At 43.1% G+C, this 17,485-nt stretch overlaps 1 protein-coding gene across 4 annotated transcripts in view; it reads left to right on the top strand.

The window, feature by feature from the left end:
• LOC140426147 (suppressor of cytokine signaling 5-like) overlaps positions 1-17,485 on the top strand; it is a 50,999-nt gene that overhangs the window by 23,526 nt on the left and 9,988 nt on the right. Inside the window, exons 2-3 of one of the 4 annotated variants that reach the window (XM_072510565.1) lie at positions 13,433-13,528; positions 14,314-14,448. The exons of 1 other annotated variant lie outside the window; for it this stretch is intronic. The gene's annotated coding sequence lies outside the window, so the exon portion shown is untranslated. The remainder of the gene's footprint in view (positions 1-13,432; positions 13,529-14,313; positions 14,449-17,485) is intronic. 2 more of the 4 variants (XM_072510572.1, XM_072510592.1) reach the window with 2 other exon arrangements.

Below are 17,485 nucleotides of genomic sequence, written 5' to 3'. Positions count from 1 at the left end.
ATAACAACTCCTTATTCTTTTTGAGTGGCTTAATGTAGGGGTTCAGCAGTATTGCAATTCTCCAGAATATTTAAAAAAACACTAAACCACTTTGCCTATACATGTGAGGATCACAGCTTCTACAAAGTGAAATGTGACATGCCAGTAATTTTATCTGATCGTCAAATTCTGAAAGTGAACTCCATCTCCAATCTGTCCATCTAACAGCTATTTCTACAGTTTAATTAATAGTTTTTTTTTGGGGGGGTGACATCTTGCGCTCATCTGTAAAAGAATCACCTTTCCCAGTTGCCATACTTGTTGACTATTAATTCCCATATGCTCGGGCAGCACCTGCCTGCTTTTCAGAACTGCTGCTGTCGTCGCCCACATGTCAAAAAACTACCCGGGGCAGCACGATGGTGCAGTGGTTAGCACTGCTGCTCACAGAGTCGAGGTCCCAGGTTCGATCCCGGCTCTGGGTCACTGTCCGTGTGGAGTTTACACATTCTCCCTGTGGCTGCATGGGTTTAGCCCCCACAACCCAAAAGATGTGCTGGGTAGGTGGATTGGGCACGCTAAATTGCCCCTTAATTGGAAAAAATGAATTTGGTACTCGAAATTTTTTTTTTAATTAAAAAAAAAAAACCTCTAACCTGTACTTTTGAAACCTCTAAATACCATCTCATCTCTAACCTCCTTTTCTTTGTAAGATCTTTAAATATGTAATTTATCAGCTCTATGCATTACTCCAGAGGTGCCCTGTATAAATCCTTTGTCTTATCTTGCTACAGCTCTGTTCATATGGGTAGAGTTGCATAAAATCCTCTGTTGCAGTGCTTTTATCCTTTTCCTTGACCTTCTGCATCTTCTTTCCTGTCTCCAAGTTCTGTGGCAGTGCATGTGTTTTTCCATTGCTATATGTTCCTTTGTGGCTTTAGGAATGACTTCTTTTTAATTGCCTTTCACAGTCCACTACAACGTCATTGGCTCCTTTCTTTTCCTCATCAGCAGGTTTTTGCCTCAGTGACATCATTGGTGAGCATGGGACCAGCTTCTAAATTCATGCTGACTGTTTCTAGTGCTCCCTTTCAACACTGCTTCCCTTGTCAATGTCAATGCAGCCATCCATAAGCTTTCGGAGTATCTTACTGACATTAAGTTTTGAATGAGTCAAATTCTTGCACTGAACATCAGGCTGATTGAAGTTACCGTTTCTGGCCTCCAACAGAAACCCTGCTCTCATCCCATACTTTTCACTGTTCCCAAAGCACTTGCTTAGGTTGACTCAACTCTCAAATGGCCAATGTTACAGCTGGGGACAAGAAAAACACTTCAAAATCACTCTTAAACATTCCTTGAAGTGTGGCAGCAATTAACGTGAACTATTGAGAGTAATTTATAACCAATCATTCAGAATGGCAACAATTTGTCTATCAAGCTGTATCATAGAATCCCTGCAGTGCTGAAGGGGGTCATTTGGCCCATCAAGTCTGCACCTGTCCTTTGAAAGAGCACCCTATCTAGACCCACACCCCCTCCCTATCCCCATTACTCCACCGAACCTGCATATCTTTGGACGCTAAGGGGCAATTTTAGAATGGCCAATCCACCTATTCCGCACATCTTTAGAATGAGAGAGGAAACCGGAGCACCTGGAGGAAATTGCGCAGACATGGGGAGAATGTGCAAACTCCACTCCGACAGTGACCCAAAGGTAGGATCGAACTCGAGACCATGCCACTGTGAGGCAGCAGTGCTAACTACTGTGCCACCCTCCTACTTTTGAGTCTTAATGTTTCAGTGATGAGGCAGAGTAGTGACTGAGAAAGAAGAGGAAGCAAATCCTGCAATCCAGATCAATCACTCCCATGTACCTAAAAATCTGCAGGTTGAAAATCAAGCCTTTTCAGTCACCTAAAGACCCATGGCAGAAAGTTGTGATCCTGAGTAGATGTCATCCTCGAATTGAGGGACAGTCAGCGATGGCTCAGGCTGAGTCAGATCTTGTGGACCTTCGGTTTAAGTAATCTTGGTGAAGTTTGAAACTTCATTCCACACCTGAACTGTGTTTCCCACAGTTCCCATCTATCCTCATTATAACAGAAATCCTTGTGTATGTTTCTATTACCCCAAACCTTAATTTCTCTAGTGGCTTGCTGGCCTCAAATGCTCCTCCTAATATGAACATTGCTGTGTTTAAACTTAGCTGTTCATCTCCTCATTTGTGCACCCATTGCCCCTGACTTGATTGATCTACAGTTTCCTGTACCCCAACATTGGAATTTAAACTCCATGCTCTGATCTTTATTTCTTTCATGGCCTCATCTTGCCTTTTTTCCTACTTCTCTCTTCTTTGTGCCCTTCTGTATCCTGATCCTTATTCAAGTCTGATCATTTATGTACCCCTCCTGTTGCCCATGAGCTGTTTTGGCCTTTTCACCACAAATGAGGGGAAACAAGGAATGCAAGTCAAAACTCAATAAAAAGACGTTGAAGGGTATTGAGGAACAGTGAGATTTTGGAGTTCAAATAATTTGAAACTGCAATGAAATAATTAGCACTGCAATGAAGTTACTGTGAAAAGCCCCTAGTCGCCATATTCTGGCACATGTTCGGGTACACGAGGGAGAATTCAGAATGTCCAATTCACCGAACAAGCACATCTTTCAGGACTTCTGGGAGGAAACCGGAGCACCCGGAGGAAACCCACGCAGACACGAGGAGAATGTGCAGACTCTGCACGGACAGTGACCCAAGCCGGGAACCGAACCTGGGACCCTGGCGCTGTAAGCAACAGTGCTAACCACTGTGCTACTGTACTGCCCGTATTTTGTGCCACATCATAGAAAGGGCATTAAAATCATGAATGTTACCAGAGATAAACTATTCATCAGGAGAAACATCAGCATAAATATTTTACCTCAAAGAAACTTGGCAAAAATGACAATTTAAAATGCAGTTGCATACATATTTGAAAAAATATAAAGATGTAAAAACTGGAAGATGGGATTGAAGTAGGTTGCTCTGATTGAGCTAGTGCTGGCCTTGGTATAGCTAACTTCTCACATGCTGTAATATCTGATTAAGCTTGTCTCCACCACAAAATGAAGCTGATCAGTTCAGCCGCGGTTGTGAGGGGCCTGTGGAGAGATGCAACATATCTTGCATCAATTTTAGTCTGATTAAGAGGAAGGAGGAAATTTATGCAGCAGTGAGAAAGATTATGATGGTTTGCTGCTGGTTTCAACCTCTGTCCTGCTTCTTCTGGCTCACTTTTGTACCAAAGGTTGATGGATCCAGAAAGAAAAGCTGGCCAACATATTTTCTGACCAAAGCTAAAAAATTTCCCAGTGAGGCTCGAGGGTCTTTATTTCCAAAATTCCCTCAATTTACTCTGATAATAGTGCAGACGTTCACCTGTTGCTTAACATCAGGAATTGATCATTTATGGAAAAAATAATGGAATAGTTTAGTGCCAGCACATCTTTCAGAAATGAATATATTCTTTGGATTGTGAGTTTTATGATTGTGTTCTTCTGACTTTGCAGTCGTGTTTTTAAAAAAAAAAAAGAGTTTTGTGCTGTTTTATGAAATGCTAGAGAAATGTCATATGGACACCTTATTCTTGTAACAAAACTATGCTCACTGTTGCCTACAGATTACTTCTAGGATTGGGCTGTTTGTGTGCCTGTATTTTTGTCCCGAGGTTCTGATTCTGAATTGTAGGATTGCACAATTAATACTGTTAAATAAGTGAACCTTGTGGCTTTATGATTTGTCACTGAAGGGGTGTTTTTAAAAAATGGATTATTTCTCGAGCCAACACCTTAAAAAAACATTTAATTCCATTCCTTCAGTGACAAACCATAAAGCAACCAGTTATCTCTAGAAACAACACTGATGCTGTTCTATGAAATCATTAAAATAGAATTGTCATCAAAGCAGGCCACTTGATCCATTGTGCTTAAACTAGCTCTGTGCTGGAGCTATCCATTCCAAGCACATTTCCTTGTTTTTACCAACTGTTCAATCAATTTAATTAGCAATTCAGAATTGAAAAACACAACTCTGTCCCACCCACATTGTACTGTATGTGCAGATAAAATATAATAAAAGTCTTTGATTTTTGTCATGCTCATGCTCTGCAGAATGAGTTCATTCAGTGCTGTTGAATTCTGTTTAATTCATCCAGCATCAATCCGGCATAGCGGAGACTAGAATAGTTAATTTGTTGAGTGAAGAATTGTTACAAAAGCAAATTTGCACAGATTTGAAAGAAACAAATTAGTATGATAGTTAATTGTCAAGATTGTCATTAGAAAGGAAACTGAAAAAGACTAGTTTTTCAGGAAGTACCATTTTCTGTCCTTGCTGGTAAAATTGAGAAAGGAAAGCTTTACATGTATAAATTTAAATATGTAGGTTGGTTCTTCTGAATTGCCTTCACAAGACATTTTGCACACACAGGTTGAGAAACTTGATTTTGTTCTAAAAGAAACTTTTGATTAATTTTGCCTCTGTTTCTAAATCTTTTTTTAAAAATAACTTTTTAGTGCTCTGTCTGCATGGAAAGTAGTTCTGGGAAATAGAACTCCCAGTACCTGCACTGCACAGTCCCCAGATTAAGAGTAGTACTGCTAAATGCAGCATAAAACTTATTCTGCTCTGCACCATTTTCTTTAGGCCTGCCTTACCAGTTGGGGAAAGAGCAGTTATTGCAGTGGTCAGCTGTAAACCAGTCCCAGAGGTGAAAGGCTGGTTTCAATTAAAATTAAGTCAAGTCTGTTTGCAATTTTGGTGTTGGTTTTGATCCCGGGATGAGCTTCCCACCTCATTCGCAACATCTCTAAGACTGCCTGTTTCAACCTCCCTAACGTCTCTCAACTTCGCCCCATCTAAGCACATCCTTGCCTTTTGTTTCCTTAGACTCTGTTATTTCAACACTCTCCTCGTTGGTCTTCAACACTTGTTGTTATTTCCCTGGACTGTAATGTACATACTCACCAAATTGAAGGTTCATAATGCGAAGTATCTTGATTTTAAATTTTATTTATTATAAATCCTTTCACTCTTCCTGGGGAAAAAGTCTGTTAAAATCATGGTTGTAACAAGATTGATGAGGGAAAAAACAAAATGTAGACGGCCAAAAAATAATCTGCGTATTCGGACATAAATTCTTAGTACACAGCAATAATTTCAGAGAGTGCGCTACTTTATGGGTTTCATCAACCTATCTGCGTTCATGTTCATGTATGCTGTGAAATTTTAGGAATTTAGATATTTCTGCTTCTCTCACGTGTATAAAGTGTATTCTAGAAACTATTTCTTTGTGGTGAGTCAGGTGGTGCTGATGAGGGTGGTGGGGGACGGAGTATTGAAGAATTGTGACTTCATATCATGCGCCACATTGGCTGGAGATGAGGCTTGGCTCGGGGCAAGTGCTGAGGCCGGGCTATTATTCGCATTGGCGTTGAACCCTCGGCGATGACCCTTCGGGGGTCTGCTGAGTGGCAAGGGATTGTGAGGGGGGGGGGCAGGGAACATTGGGTGTCATTGTAAGTGGACGACCTGCTGTTGTTTGTATCGGACTCTCTGGAGAGTATGGGCAGGATCACAGGATCGTTAGAGACGTTTGGGGCCTTCTCCGGGTACAAGTCGATCGTTGGGAAGAACAAGGTGTTTCTAGTGAATGTGATGGGCGGGAGCCAATTTGGGGGCACTGCCATTTAAGGGTTTAGGCATTTGGGATTCAGGTGATGTGAGAGTGGGCCACGATGCACAGGTGGTATTTGACAGCTTTAATGGAAGAGGTTAAGGGGGATTTTAAGAGGTGCGACACTTTGCATTGGACGTTAGCAGGGAGGGTGCAGGTGGTGAAGATGAATGTGCTGCCACGGTTCCTGTTTGTCTTTCTGAACCTTCTGATCTTTTTCCCAGAGGATGCCTTCTGGAGGGTGGAGGCATTGATCTCGGAGTTCATATGGGTGGGGAAGGTGCCGTGGGTAAAGAGGGCTCTGATGCAGAGACCGAAAGGGGGCTTGGTGCCCCTGAACATGCTGTATTATTTTTGGGTGGCAAATGTGGAGAAGCTGAGGCAATCGTGGGGGGGGGGGGGGGGGGGGGGGAAGAGAGAGAGAGGCTGGAGTGGGTCAGGTTGGAAGAGGAAGTGGGCGGCACAGTGCAGCAGTAGTTAGCACTGCTGCCTCATTGCGCCGAGGACCCAGATTCGATCCCGGCCCTGTGTCACTGTCCGTGTGGCGTTTGCTCACACTCCCTGTGTCTGCGTGGGTCTCGCTGCCTGCGACCCAAAGATGTTCAGGGTAGGTGGACTGGCCATGCTAAATTGCTCCTTAATTGGAAAAATACTTTTAAAAAGGTTGGAAGAGGGGATGCAATCTGAGGGCCATGGTGACTGCTCCGCTGCCGTTGGCTTCGGGGAAGTATATGGGGAACTCGGTGGTACAATCAATGGTCAGGGTATGGAACCAGTTCAGAAGGCATTTTAAGTTGGAAAGGATGTCGGTGTTGACCCCACTGTGTGGGAACCACAGGTTCAAACCTGGGGAGCTGGACGAGATGTGTGGGAAATGGAGGGAGGTAGGGCTGGAGACTTTTTCTCAGAAGGGAAGTTTGCGGGACTGGACGAGTTGCAGGAGTGGTTTGAGCTGCCGAGTGGCAGTGAGTTTAGGTATATGCAGGTGCAGGACTTTGCGCGAAAAGAGTGGAGGAAGTTTCCCAAGCTGCTGGAGTACACACTGTTGGAGAAACTGCTTCTCCTGGAAGAGTTGGGGGAGTAAGTGGTGAGGATCAAGAACAAATGGGAGGAGTTGGGCAGGGAAATAGGTTGGGGGCTATGGTGTGAGGTGAAGCGGTGGCTGAGCTCAACCTCCTCCTGCACAAGGATGAGCTTGATTCAGTTCAAGGTGGTGCATAGGGTACACATGACTCATGTAAGTGTGAGTGGGTTCTTCCAGGGGTGACCAATGTGTGAGAAATGTGGGCAGGGGCCAGCGAATCATGCACATGTCTGGGGCTGTGAGAAGCTGGAGAGATACTGGGAGGTGATGTTTGGGACGCTATCAAAGATGGTGGGGATGGGGGTCAAGTCCCACCCTATAGTGGCGGTTTTTGGGGTATTGGAAATGCTGGAGCTTCTAGAAGGGAAGGGGGCCAATGTTGTGGCCTTTGCCTCTCTAATTGCACGGCAAAGGATCCTGTTGAAGTGGAGGTCAGGTACCCTGCCGGGGGTGGCAGCTTGGCTGGGAGGGTGTACGACTTTCTCCAGTTGGAGAAGATTAAGTTTGAGTTGAGGGGGTTAGAGGAGAACTTCGGTGCGGTGGGGCCTGTTCATGATATTTGAGGCGTTGTTTGTCGTGTGGGGGGTGAAGGAGGGGACAAAAGGGGGGAAATTGTAGAAACTGTGGATTGTGAGTTTATGGACTGTGTATTTTGCTGTTGTTGTGTGTGTTTGGAATAAAATACCTTTTTTTTGCACTTACATAGAACGATACAGCGCAGTACAGGCCCTTCGGCCCACGATGTTGCACCGAAACAAAAGCCATCTAACTTACACTATGCCATTATCATCCATATGCTTATCCAATAAAGTTTTAAATGCCCTCAATGTTGGCGAGTTCACTACTGTTGCCGGTAGGGCATTCCACGGCCTCACCACTCTTTGCGTAAAGAACCTACCTCTGACCTCTGTCCTATATCTATTACCCCTCAGTTTAAAGCTATGTCCCCTCGTGCCAGCCATTTCCATCCGCGGGAGAAGGCTCTCACCGTCCACCCTATCTAACCCCCTGATCATTTTGTATGCCTCTATTAAGTCTCCTCTTGACCTTTTTCTCTCCAACGAAAACAACCTCAAGTCCATCAGCCTTTCCTCATAAGATTTTCCCTCCATACCAGGCAACATCCTGGTAAATCTCCTCTGCACCCGCTCCAAAGCCTCCACGTCCTTCCTATAATGCGGTGACCAGAACTGTACGCAATACTCCAAATGCGGCCGTACCAGAGTTTTGTACATCTGCAACGTGACCTCCTGACTCCGGAACTCAATCCCTCTACCAATAAAGGCCAACACTCCACAGGCCTTCTTCACAACCCTATCAACCTGGGTGGCAACTTTCAGGGATCTATGTACATGGACACCTAGATCCCTCTGCTCATCCACACTTTCAAGAACTTTTCCATTAGCCAAATATTCCACATTCCTGTTATTCCTTCCAAAGTGAATCACCTCACACTTCTCTACATTAAACTCCATTTGCCACCTCTCAGCCCAGCTCTGCATCTTATCTATGTCCCTCTGTAACCTGCTACATCCTTCCACACTGTCGACAACACCACCGACTTTAGTGTCGTCTGCAAATTTACTTACCCACCCTTCTGCGCCTTCCTCTAGGTCATTGATAAAAATGACAAACAGCAATGGCCCCAGAACAGATCCTTGTGGTATGCCACTTGTAACTGAATTCCATTCTGAACATTTCCCATCAACCACCACCCTCTGTCTTCTTTCAGCTAGCCAATTTCTGATCCACATCTCTCAATCACCCTCAATCCCCAGCCTCCGTATTTTCTGCAATAGCCTACCGTGGGGAACCTTATCAAACGCTTTGCTGAAATCCATATACACCACATCAACTGCTCTACCCTCGTCTACCTGTTCAGTCACCTTCTCAAAGATCTCGATAAGGTTTGTGAGGCATGACCTACCCTTCACAAAGCCATGCTGACTATCCCTGATCATATTATTCCTATCTAGATGATTATAAATCTTGTCTCTTATAATCCCCTCCAAGACTTTACCCACTACAGACGTGAGGCTCACCGGTCTATAGTTGCCGGGGTTGTCTCTACTCCCCTTTTTGAACAAAGGGACCACATTTGCTATCCTCCAGTCCTCTGGCACTATTCCTGTAGCCAATGATGACATAAAAATCAAAGCAAAAGGCCCAGCAATCTCTTCCCTGGCCTCCCAGAGAATCCTAGGATAAATCCCATCAGGCCCTGGGGTCTTATCTATTTTCAGCCTGTCCAGAATTGCCAACACCTCTTCCCTACGTACCTCAATGCCATCTATTTTAATAGCCTGGGTCTCAGCATTCTCCTCCACAACATTATCTTTTTCCTGAGTGAATACTGACGAAAAATATTCATTTAGTATCTCGCCTATCTCTTCAGACTCCACACACAACTTCCCATCTCTGTCCTTGACTGCCCCTACTCTTACCCTAGTCATTCACTTATTCCTGACATACCTCTGGAAAGCTTTTGGGTTTTCCTTGATCCTACCTGCCAAATACTTCTCATGTCCCCTCCTTGCTCGTCTTAGCTCTCTCTTTAGATCCTTCCTCGCTACCTTGTAACTATCCATCGCCCCAACTGAAACTTCATACCTCATCTTCACATAGGCCTCCTTCTTCCTCTTAACAAGAGATTCCACTTCTTTGGTAAACCACGGTTCCCTCGCTCTACGCCTTCCTCCCTGCCTGACCGGTACGTACTTATCAAGAACACTCAGTAGCTGTTCCTTGAACAAGCTCCACTTATCCAGTGTGCCCAACACTTGCAGCCTACGTCTCCAACCTATCCCCCCCCCAAGTCACGTCTAATGGCATCTTAATTGCCCTTCCCCCAGCTATAACTCTTGCCCTGCGGTGTATACTTATCACTTTCCATCATTAACGTAAACGTCACCGAATTGTGGTCACTGTCCCCAAGGTGCTCTAATTCCTTATTTCGTATACTCCTGGCATTGAAGTAGACACACTTCAAACCACCTACCTGAACACTGGCCCCCTTCTGCGACGTCAAATCTGTGCTCCTGACCTCTCTACTCTCATTCTCCCGTACCCTAAAACTACAATCCAGGTTCCCATGCCCCTGCTGCATTAGTTTAACCCCCCCCCCCAAAGAGCACTAACAAATCTATCTCTCTTTCCCCCCCCCCCAAGGATATTTGTGCCCCTCGGGTTCAGATGTAGACCATCCTGTCTGTAGAGGTCCCACCTTCCCCAGAAAGAGCCCCTGTTATCCGGAAATCTGAATCCCTCCTGCCTGCACCATCCCTGTAGCCATGTGTTTAATTGCTCTCTCTCCCTATTCCTCATCTCATTATCACGTGGCACAGGCAACAACCCAGAGATAACAACTCTGTTTGTTCTAGTTCTGAGCTTCCATCCTAGCTCCCTGAAAGCCTGCCTGACATCCTTGTCCCCTTTCCTACCTATGTCATTAGTGCCAATGTGGACCACGACTTGGGGCTGCTCCCCCTCCCCCTTAAGGACCCGGAAAACACGATCCGAGACACCACGTACCCTTGCACCTGGGAGGCAACATACCAAACGTGAGTCTCTCTCGCTCCCACAAAATCTCCTATCTGTGCCCCTGACTATCGAGTCCCCAATTACTAATGCTCTGCTCCTCTCCCCCCTTCCCTTCTGAGCAACAGGGACAGACTCCGTGCCAGAGGCCCATACCCCATGGCTTACCCCTGGTAAGTGGTCCCCCCCCCCCCCCCCCCCCCCCCCCAAGTATCCAAAGCGGTATACTTGTTTTTCAGGGGAACGACCGCTGGGGATCCCTGCACTGACTGCTTCTTCCCAGTCCCTCTGACAGTTACCCATCTATCTCCAATCTTTGGTGTAACTAATTCCCTGAAGCTGCTATCTATGACCCCCTCTGCCTCCCGAATGATCCGAAGTTCTTCCAACTCCAGCTCCAGTTCCCTAACTCGGTCTTGGAGGAGCTGGAGATGGCTGCACTTCCTGCAGGTAAAATCAGCAGGGACACTAACGGCATCCCTCACCTCAAACATCCTGCAGGAGGAACATTGCACTCCCTTCCCTGCCATCCCTCTAACTTTCAACCAAGATCAGGCTAACAATTAAATTTAAAAAAATAATAATAATAATATAATATGGTACTTGCCTCACACCAATGGGTTTTATTATTAGGTTAGAGGAGGAGGGCGGGTGGGAGACACTACACGTGTAGTGTCTCGGGTTTCCTCTCCACCAGAATTTATTGGTGAGGGGAGGGGGGGGAAACCTTCCCAGAAGTCCGCGGGTCGAACTTCCGGTTCCCGCCTTAAAAAACTTGTATACTAAAATTGTATTTCGATTGCAGAGTTTTTTGTAACCCAACTGCAGAAGCTATATTTCATTCTCATAGTCTATTTCCAACTGTATAGCATTAATTTGCATTTTAAAAACTGGGTTAGATTTTTGATTTGAAATTGAATTCACTTCCTGAAGTAAAATTGGCCTTGCAGCATGTGATGTGAGTGTGGACATCGCAGCTTTTCCGCAGGCTCGGGCGCTACTCATTTTCTGATCATCTTATTCTGTTTGCCTGGCACATGTTTGCGAACCCCCGGGGGTTAATACTCCATAGTGTGTTCCTTGAAGATTTTTGGTTGAGTGTTGGAGGAAATGTGCCGAGGAATCCTAAGAAAGCTGGTGATAAAAGGGAGCTGTCGGATGCAACAGGGGTGGAGCCGTCTTCTCAATATGGCAACCTGATCCAAAGTGGGCTTTGGATCCATTGCTTTCAAAGGAAGAGTTTGGGGAGGGTCGCAAGGTTGTGGCATTCCCGATCAAGGGAAGAAGTGCACAATGGCCACAACCAGTTTTTAAAAATACCATCTGCGACCGGCTTTCAGAATGCCAGCCATCCTGTACATGCGTGCCCTCTCAGCAGTGCACAGCCTCTGGTCCCGCGAGGCAGACTGCCTCACCCTTATGGAATAAAAAGAAGCCTCATTTGCAGTTGTCCAAGTTGCAGCTCCCAAGCTGTAAGGGGAGATTGGGGTGCTGAATATTAGAAAGAAACAACATGGAAGTTGAAATACTTTACCCTACATGTGGCACTCTGCATTCCTAGCTGGAATCACTGGTAAAATGAAATAAATGTCTGAATGTAAGAAATACTATATAAATTCAAATTGGATAACGCTAAATCACCCAAACAAGCCCTAATTACATGACTTTTGCATCTAACCTACAGTGCTGCTGAAACTCAGTTTAACTTTTTGCTTGCTTTCCTATCCCATGGTTCTACTGCACACCCCTGCCCCACGACAGTCTGCAGATGCAAGTCCCTGACCCTAAACAGATCAGTTTAAACAAGACATCACTTGCGTGAAGCCATGTGCCTCTTTGATAAATGTTTACTTGCTATATCTCATATTTCAGATTTTCTGGGTCAGAACTTAACATAGAAAATAGGAGCAGAAGGAGGCCATTTGACCCTTCGAGCCTGCTCCGCCGTTCATTTTGATCATGGCTGATCATCCAACTCAATAACCTGATCCTGCCTTCAATCCTGGCTGATCATCCAACTCAATAACCTGATCCTGCCTTCAATCCATATCCTTTGATCCCCGAGAGCTGTATCTAACCCCTTTTTGAAAACCTCCGATGTTTTGGCCTCAACTGCATCGTGTGGTCGCGAATTTCACAGGTCAACCACACTCCGGGTGAAGACATTTCTCCTATTCTCAGTCCTAAAAGGATTTTGTCCCTTATAAAAGAAGGGGTAGAGTTATTTAATGATGAACAGATTTTAGCGCACTCTCTTCCAATGGGAAGATGATTTTAGTGCACTCTCTTCCAATGGGAAGATGAGTTGAGTGTGGGAAGATGAGTTGAGTGTATGTTTAGATTAAAGAAAATAGAGCAACATGTATGGAGGCAAAACAAATAAATTTACACAACAGATATGAGCTGAAGCACCATGAAGAATGCAGGATGCCAAGGAATGAGCTACAGAGCTGTTGGGGAGCACTCCTTGATAGTTGAACTGCAAGAATGTAGACGTTACCTACATTCCCAATTTTGTGTACAAGTACATTTATCCATTGTCTGCCCCAAATTGTTTCTGGATCAGCAAACTATCACTGTTCCATTTAACATGCTTTTATTCCCTATTCTCATATATTTTGTCTATCCATATTGAAATACACTGGACAGTTATTCACAAAATTCCCCAAAGTATCTCTAGTTGTATTGCTCACTATTTGCCATGTTAGCTATTTCTTGTAGATTCTGGATATTTATATTTACGTCCCATTAAGCCATATATAAAGGAATCTTGGAGTATCTGAGAATGGGAAGCAAGTTGCTATTTTCAGCACCCTTTTTGATGCTGGCAATTTGCTGGTCCTGCACAATGAATCACAACACAGGTAGGCCTGCTTGATTTATGCTGCCAGATCTGTGCAAACCGTCCCTGATCTCCAATGTAGGGACACAGGCTGCAGAGGCTAACACCATTGACAGCATCTCGTCACTTCCTGCAACCTCATTGACGTTTTCTGAAGTACTGATCTCATCAGAGCTGCTGATTTATAAAAAAAAAAAAAAAAAATCAGTTGGCGTCATAGGTGGGGAAACGGAGAACTGAATGAATTCAGTGCCTCGGCTTATTTTGTTGCTAGGATCGATGGAGTTGACTGCTGCTAGGCTGTACAGATGAATAAAGAACTAGAAGCCACAGTAACCAATGTAGTTTTGGGGACACTGCCAGGATGAAGGTAATTTGACAATTGTTTATTTAAAAACCAGGCTCTTGACACTGCCCCTCTGGTTTACCCTTTTTGTATTTTCTTTCCAGCCTGAAAAGATCCACCTGAACCATCCTTCAGATATTTCTTGGTTAATTTTACATCGAGTGTCCTACTTTTTCATCCTGTTCCATGACTTCATTACCTTTGCCATTGATTGGCAATGTAGAACCTTTGTGGACATTTTTTTGGAATCCAAGTGTTTGACCAGCTGTTTCCTTTAGATGCCATGTTGCTAATATTTTCAAAAAAACCTGCAGCAGATCAGTTTAAACAGAACCTCGCATACATGAAGCCATATGCTTGCTCTTTAAATGTTCACATGCTTTAACCTCGTGTTTCAGTTTTTCTAGATCAGAACTTAGAGATCATGGTTGTGTTTCGGGTGCACACCTTGACCCCCTTCTAAAAAAATAAACAGCAGAGTTATTTAACTATGAACAGATTTTCACACTTGTGTTCCAACGGGAAAATGAATTGAGTGCATGTTTAGATTAAACAAAATAGTGCAACATTTTTAGAAGCAAAAACAAATTAATTTACATGGAACAGGCATGAGCTGAAAGCACGTTTATTCAACAAGAACAGTTTGAGTTTGCCATTGTTATTCTTTATCTCCTCATCGTCCTCCCACCCTGCTCTGTGGTACAGATTCCTTGGTATGCAGGCTCTAAAATGCAGTCATTCACTAGCACTTACACCCAGCTTACTGCTTAACTAGATAATTGTATAATGATGCCCTCTCCCTGTAACAGGAACTGGATGTCAATTCCCAGGATGTGTCCCTGTATATACTTGGGTCTTCCAGCAGGGGGAATTGATGAGCACTCTAGGACCATGCCAGTGTAAAATTACAAACTCAGTTCATTTTGCAGGAAGCAGGTGATGAGGTTAGTATTTCCTTATTTGTTTTAAACTTTAATTATTTCATAACATACAACAATACCATCCCAAATACCAATCCTGGTATTTTTATATTTTAGTTTTCCTTTCTTTCCGGTCAGTCTCTGCTATAAAATTGGCTATATCTTTACCATGTCATTTGAAGCCTTTGGACCTCACGTCCCCACATGTAGATTGTTGTTCTCCTGGTCCCTGAATTTCCTAATCTCCCCCCCCCCCCCTTTACCTAAGAAGAATGTAAGCGATAGGGGCAGGAGTAGGCTATGCGGCCTGCTCTACCATTCAGTGTGAATATGGCTGACCCAGAGCCGGGATCGAACCTGGGAACTCCGCGCCGTGAGCCTGTAGTGCTAACCACTGCACCACCGTGCTGCTCCCAAATTGTTATGTTAATAAGTCAAACATTGAAATATTTTCCAGTGGGAACAGTAGGGGAGTGGGTATTGTTTCAAAAGCCTCGAGTTCACACTTTGAGTGAATTTTGCGTGAAGTCTGATTCAAGGATGGGTGTGCAGTTTTCTGAACTGCATCCACTGCAGACATATCCCTTAATTAAGAAGACCACAACTGTACACTATGTTCAATGTTGGTCTTAAGATGCCTTGTGCAATTGTAACAAGATGTCCCTACTTTTATACTCTTATCCCCCTTGCAGTAAGGGTCAAGTTTCCATTTGCTTTCCCACTTGCTGTATCTGCATGTGTTTCATGTGCAAGCCTATCCAAATCTCTCTCTTTCAGCATTCTATAGTCTTGTTCCATTGAAATAATATTTTACTTTATTATTCCTACCAATTGGTAACCTCATATTTCTTTCCCTCTTTCCCACATTACACTCCACCTGGCAGAATTTGGCTCATTTCACTTAACCTATCTATATCTCTTTGCATTTTGTGCCCTCCTCACAACTTAACTTTCCCACGTATCTTTGTATCGACAGCAAATTTGGTTGCAATATATTTGGTCTCTTCATAAAAGTCAATAATATAGATTTTGAATAGATGAGGCTCCAGCACATCCCCATGGAACCCTATTTCAGTTTTCCAACTGGAAATAACCCATTTATCCAGACTGTTTTTGTTTCGTCCTTGTCTAGCGGTTTAGTCAGTATAACTACCAAATAAACTTGCACCATACACTTTCTCATCCGCCGCCCACCCACCCAGACCTTTAACGTGACTTCATGCAAAACACGGTGCTAAAGTCTGAATGATTGCAAGCAGTTGAAAGAATATTCACTCCCCTATCTTTCCCCCTTATTATTTCAATGACTGACTTATTAACTTGCCAATCTGCCATTGTCCCAATAAATTGTAGTTTAATATTGATTTAGATACATTTTAAATTGCGCCTTGCTAAGTTCACGCAGTGGCACCCAACCTATGATGAAGACAATAGCTTCAATTTTAAACGTTTATCATTTTTCAAGGGACAATATTACTTTGTGCACTGTTTTGTCGCTCAGACACTTCCCAAAGATGCACACAGCGTTTAAAAAATTTAAAGTAAAAGTATATGTACATTCTGAGCATGCGTAGCTGCAGAATTTTGATAATTGTCTTTCTGTGAATATGACATGCTTTGCTTTTTCTGCGCTTTGGGAGAAAAAAGGCAACCACTGCTGAAATGCAAAGCTGTTTTCACTTTCAAAAACGGAATGACGATACTATCATCTAAAATGCCGATTTTTGCATCCACAAAAGCTTGTGTGATGGTTCCAAGCATTATTTAAAATATTTCCCAAATTGATTTTAGATTTATTTTTGTTTAAATATTTGTTTCAATATCAATTTTAACCAAAAATTCTGTATTTCCATTAGAAACCAAAATTACACTGCAGTTAGCTTGATGTGAACTTGTACTGGCAATAAATGTCTGTATTATTGATTTGTTGACACAACCTTTCAACAACAGTTCTGTGTTTTCCTGGAGGAATTTTATTTGGAATCTTGCAATTAATCTGAAGCTCTACAACAGTGTGGCCAGCATGTTGGAACAAAAACTCTAGTCTACATGTGTCCATAGTTGAGCAAACAAGACTTTTAAGTATAGCTTTGTCTAAATTTTGGTTCCAGCTAACAAATGTTGGGGAAAGTATGTACATGACCAAGTATTAAATACTGCATGCAATCAAGGTGTGATTTATTGTGCACTAAATCTCCCGGCTTGTTGGCGCGATCAACTTTCTGTGTACAGTACTTGTACAACTGACATAAGCGCAAGGTAAATTAAATTAATTTTCATTCATTTATTTGCCCTTCTATACTGTTTTATTGAGTGAGTTTTCACCTTGAATTGTGTGCATCATTTGAAACTTGGTTTATGTGTTATGACATGAGCGTAAGAGACTGTCCTATATACAAATATCTAGTATCCTGTTTTAAGCTGATGATTGCTTTTGTCTGTAATTTGAGATTCCAAACTTGAAGCTAAAAATGTACTTTTAAAATAAGATCTAGCACTTTCAAGCAAAGTATAGTTTAGGATTAAAACAGTTGCTATTAATTTGCAGATACCGTAATACCATCTCATTTCGAATGGCTCAGTGATCAAAAGTAAATGCAGAGGGTTCCTTACAATGTAACCTTCATCTACAGCTCCTAAAGATTGCTGTGTAAAAATACACACCTATTCAATAGTCATCCATTCACAATACATCTACAATATTGGAACTAAAATTTAAAGAATGGGAAATCAATAGGTTTTAATCCTAAACTATACTTTGCTTGAAAGTGCTAGATCTTATTTTAAATTCTTTTGTACATAAGTGTTAAATGCCATAGCAGATTTTGCAAGGACTTCTTTCTAGGGCGATATCTAGTCACTGAGCTAAATTGCCAAATTAACACTAACTTGCATGTTAGAACATTTTTGGTTTAATGGATTGGGTCAGCATTAAGGCAGCTCCAACTGAATAATTACTGTGGGCTTTTCACAGTAACTTCATTTGAAGCATACTTGTGACAAGCAATTTTCTTTCATGTCATTTCATTAATTAGAACTGTCTTGCAAACTTCAAAAGTTT

The sequence above is a fragment of the Scyliorhinus torazame genome, chromosome 1, assembly GCF_047496885.1.
Source record: "Scyliorhinus torazame isolate Kashiwa2021f chromosome 1, sScyTor2.1, whole genome shotgun sequence".
NCBI lineage: Eukaryota > Metazoa > Chordata > Chondrichthyes > Carcharhiniformes > Scyliorhinidae > Scyliorhinus > Scyliorhinus torazame.
The sequence above is the reverse complement of the archived record's forward strand: the minus strand, read 5'-3'. Positions and strand labels throughout refer to the sequence as shown.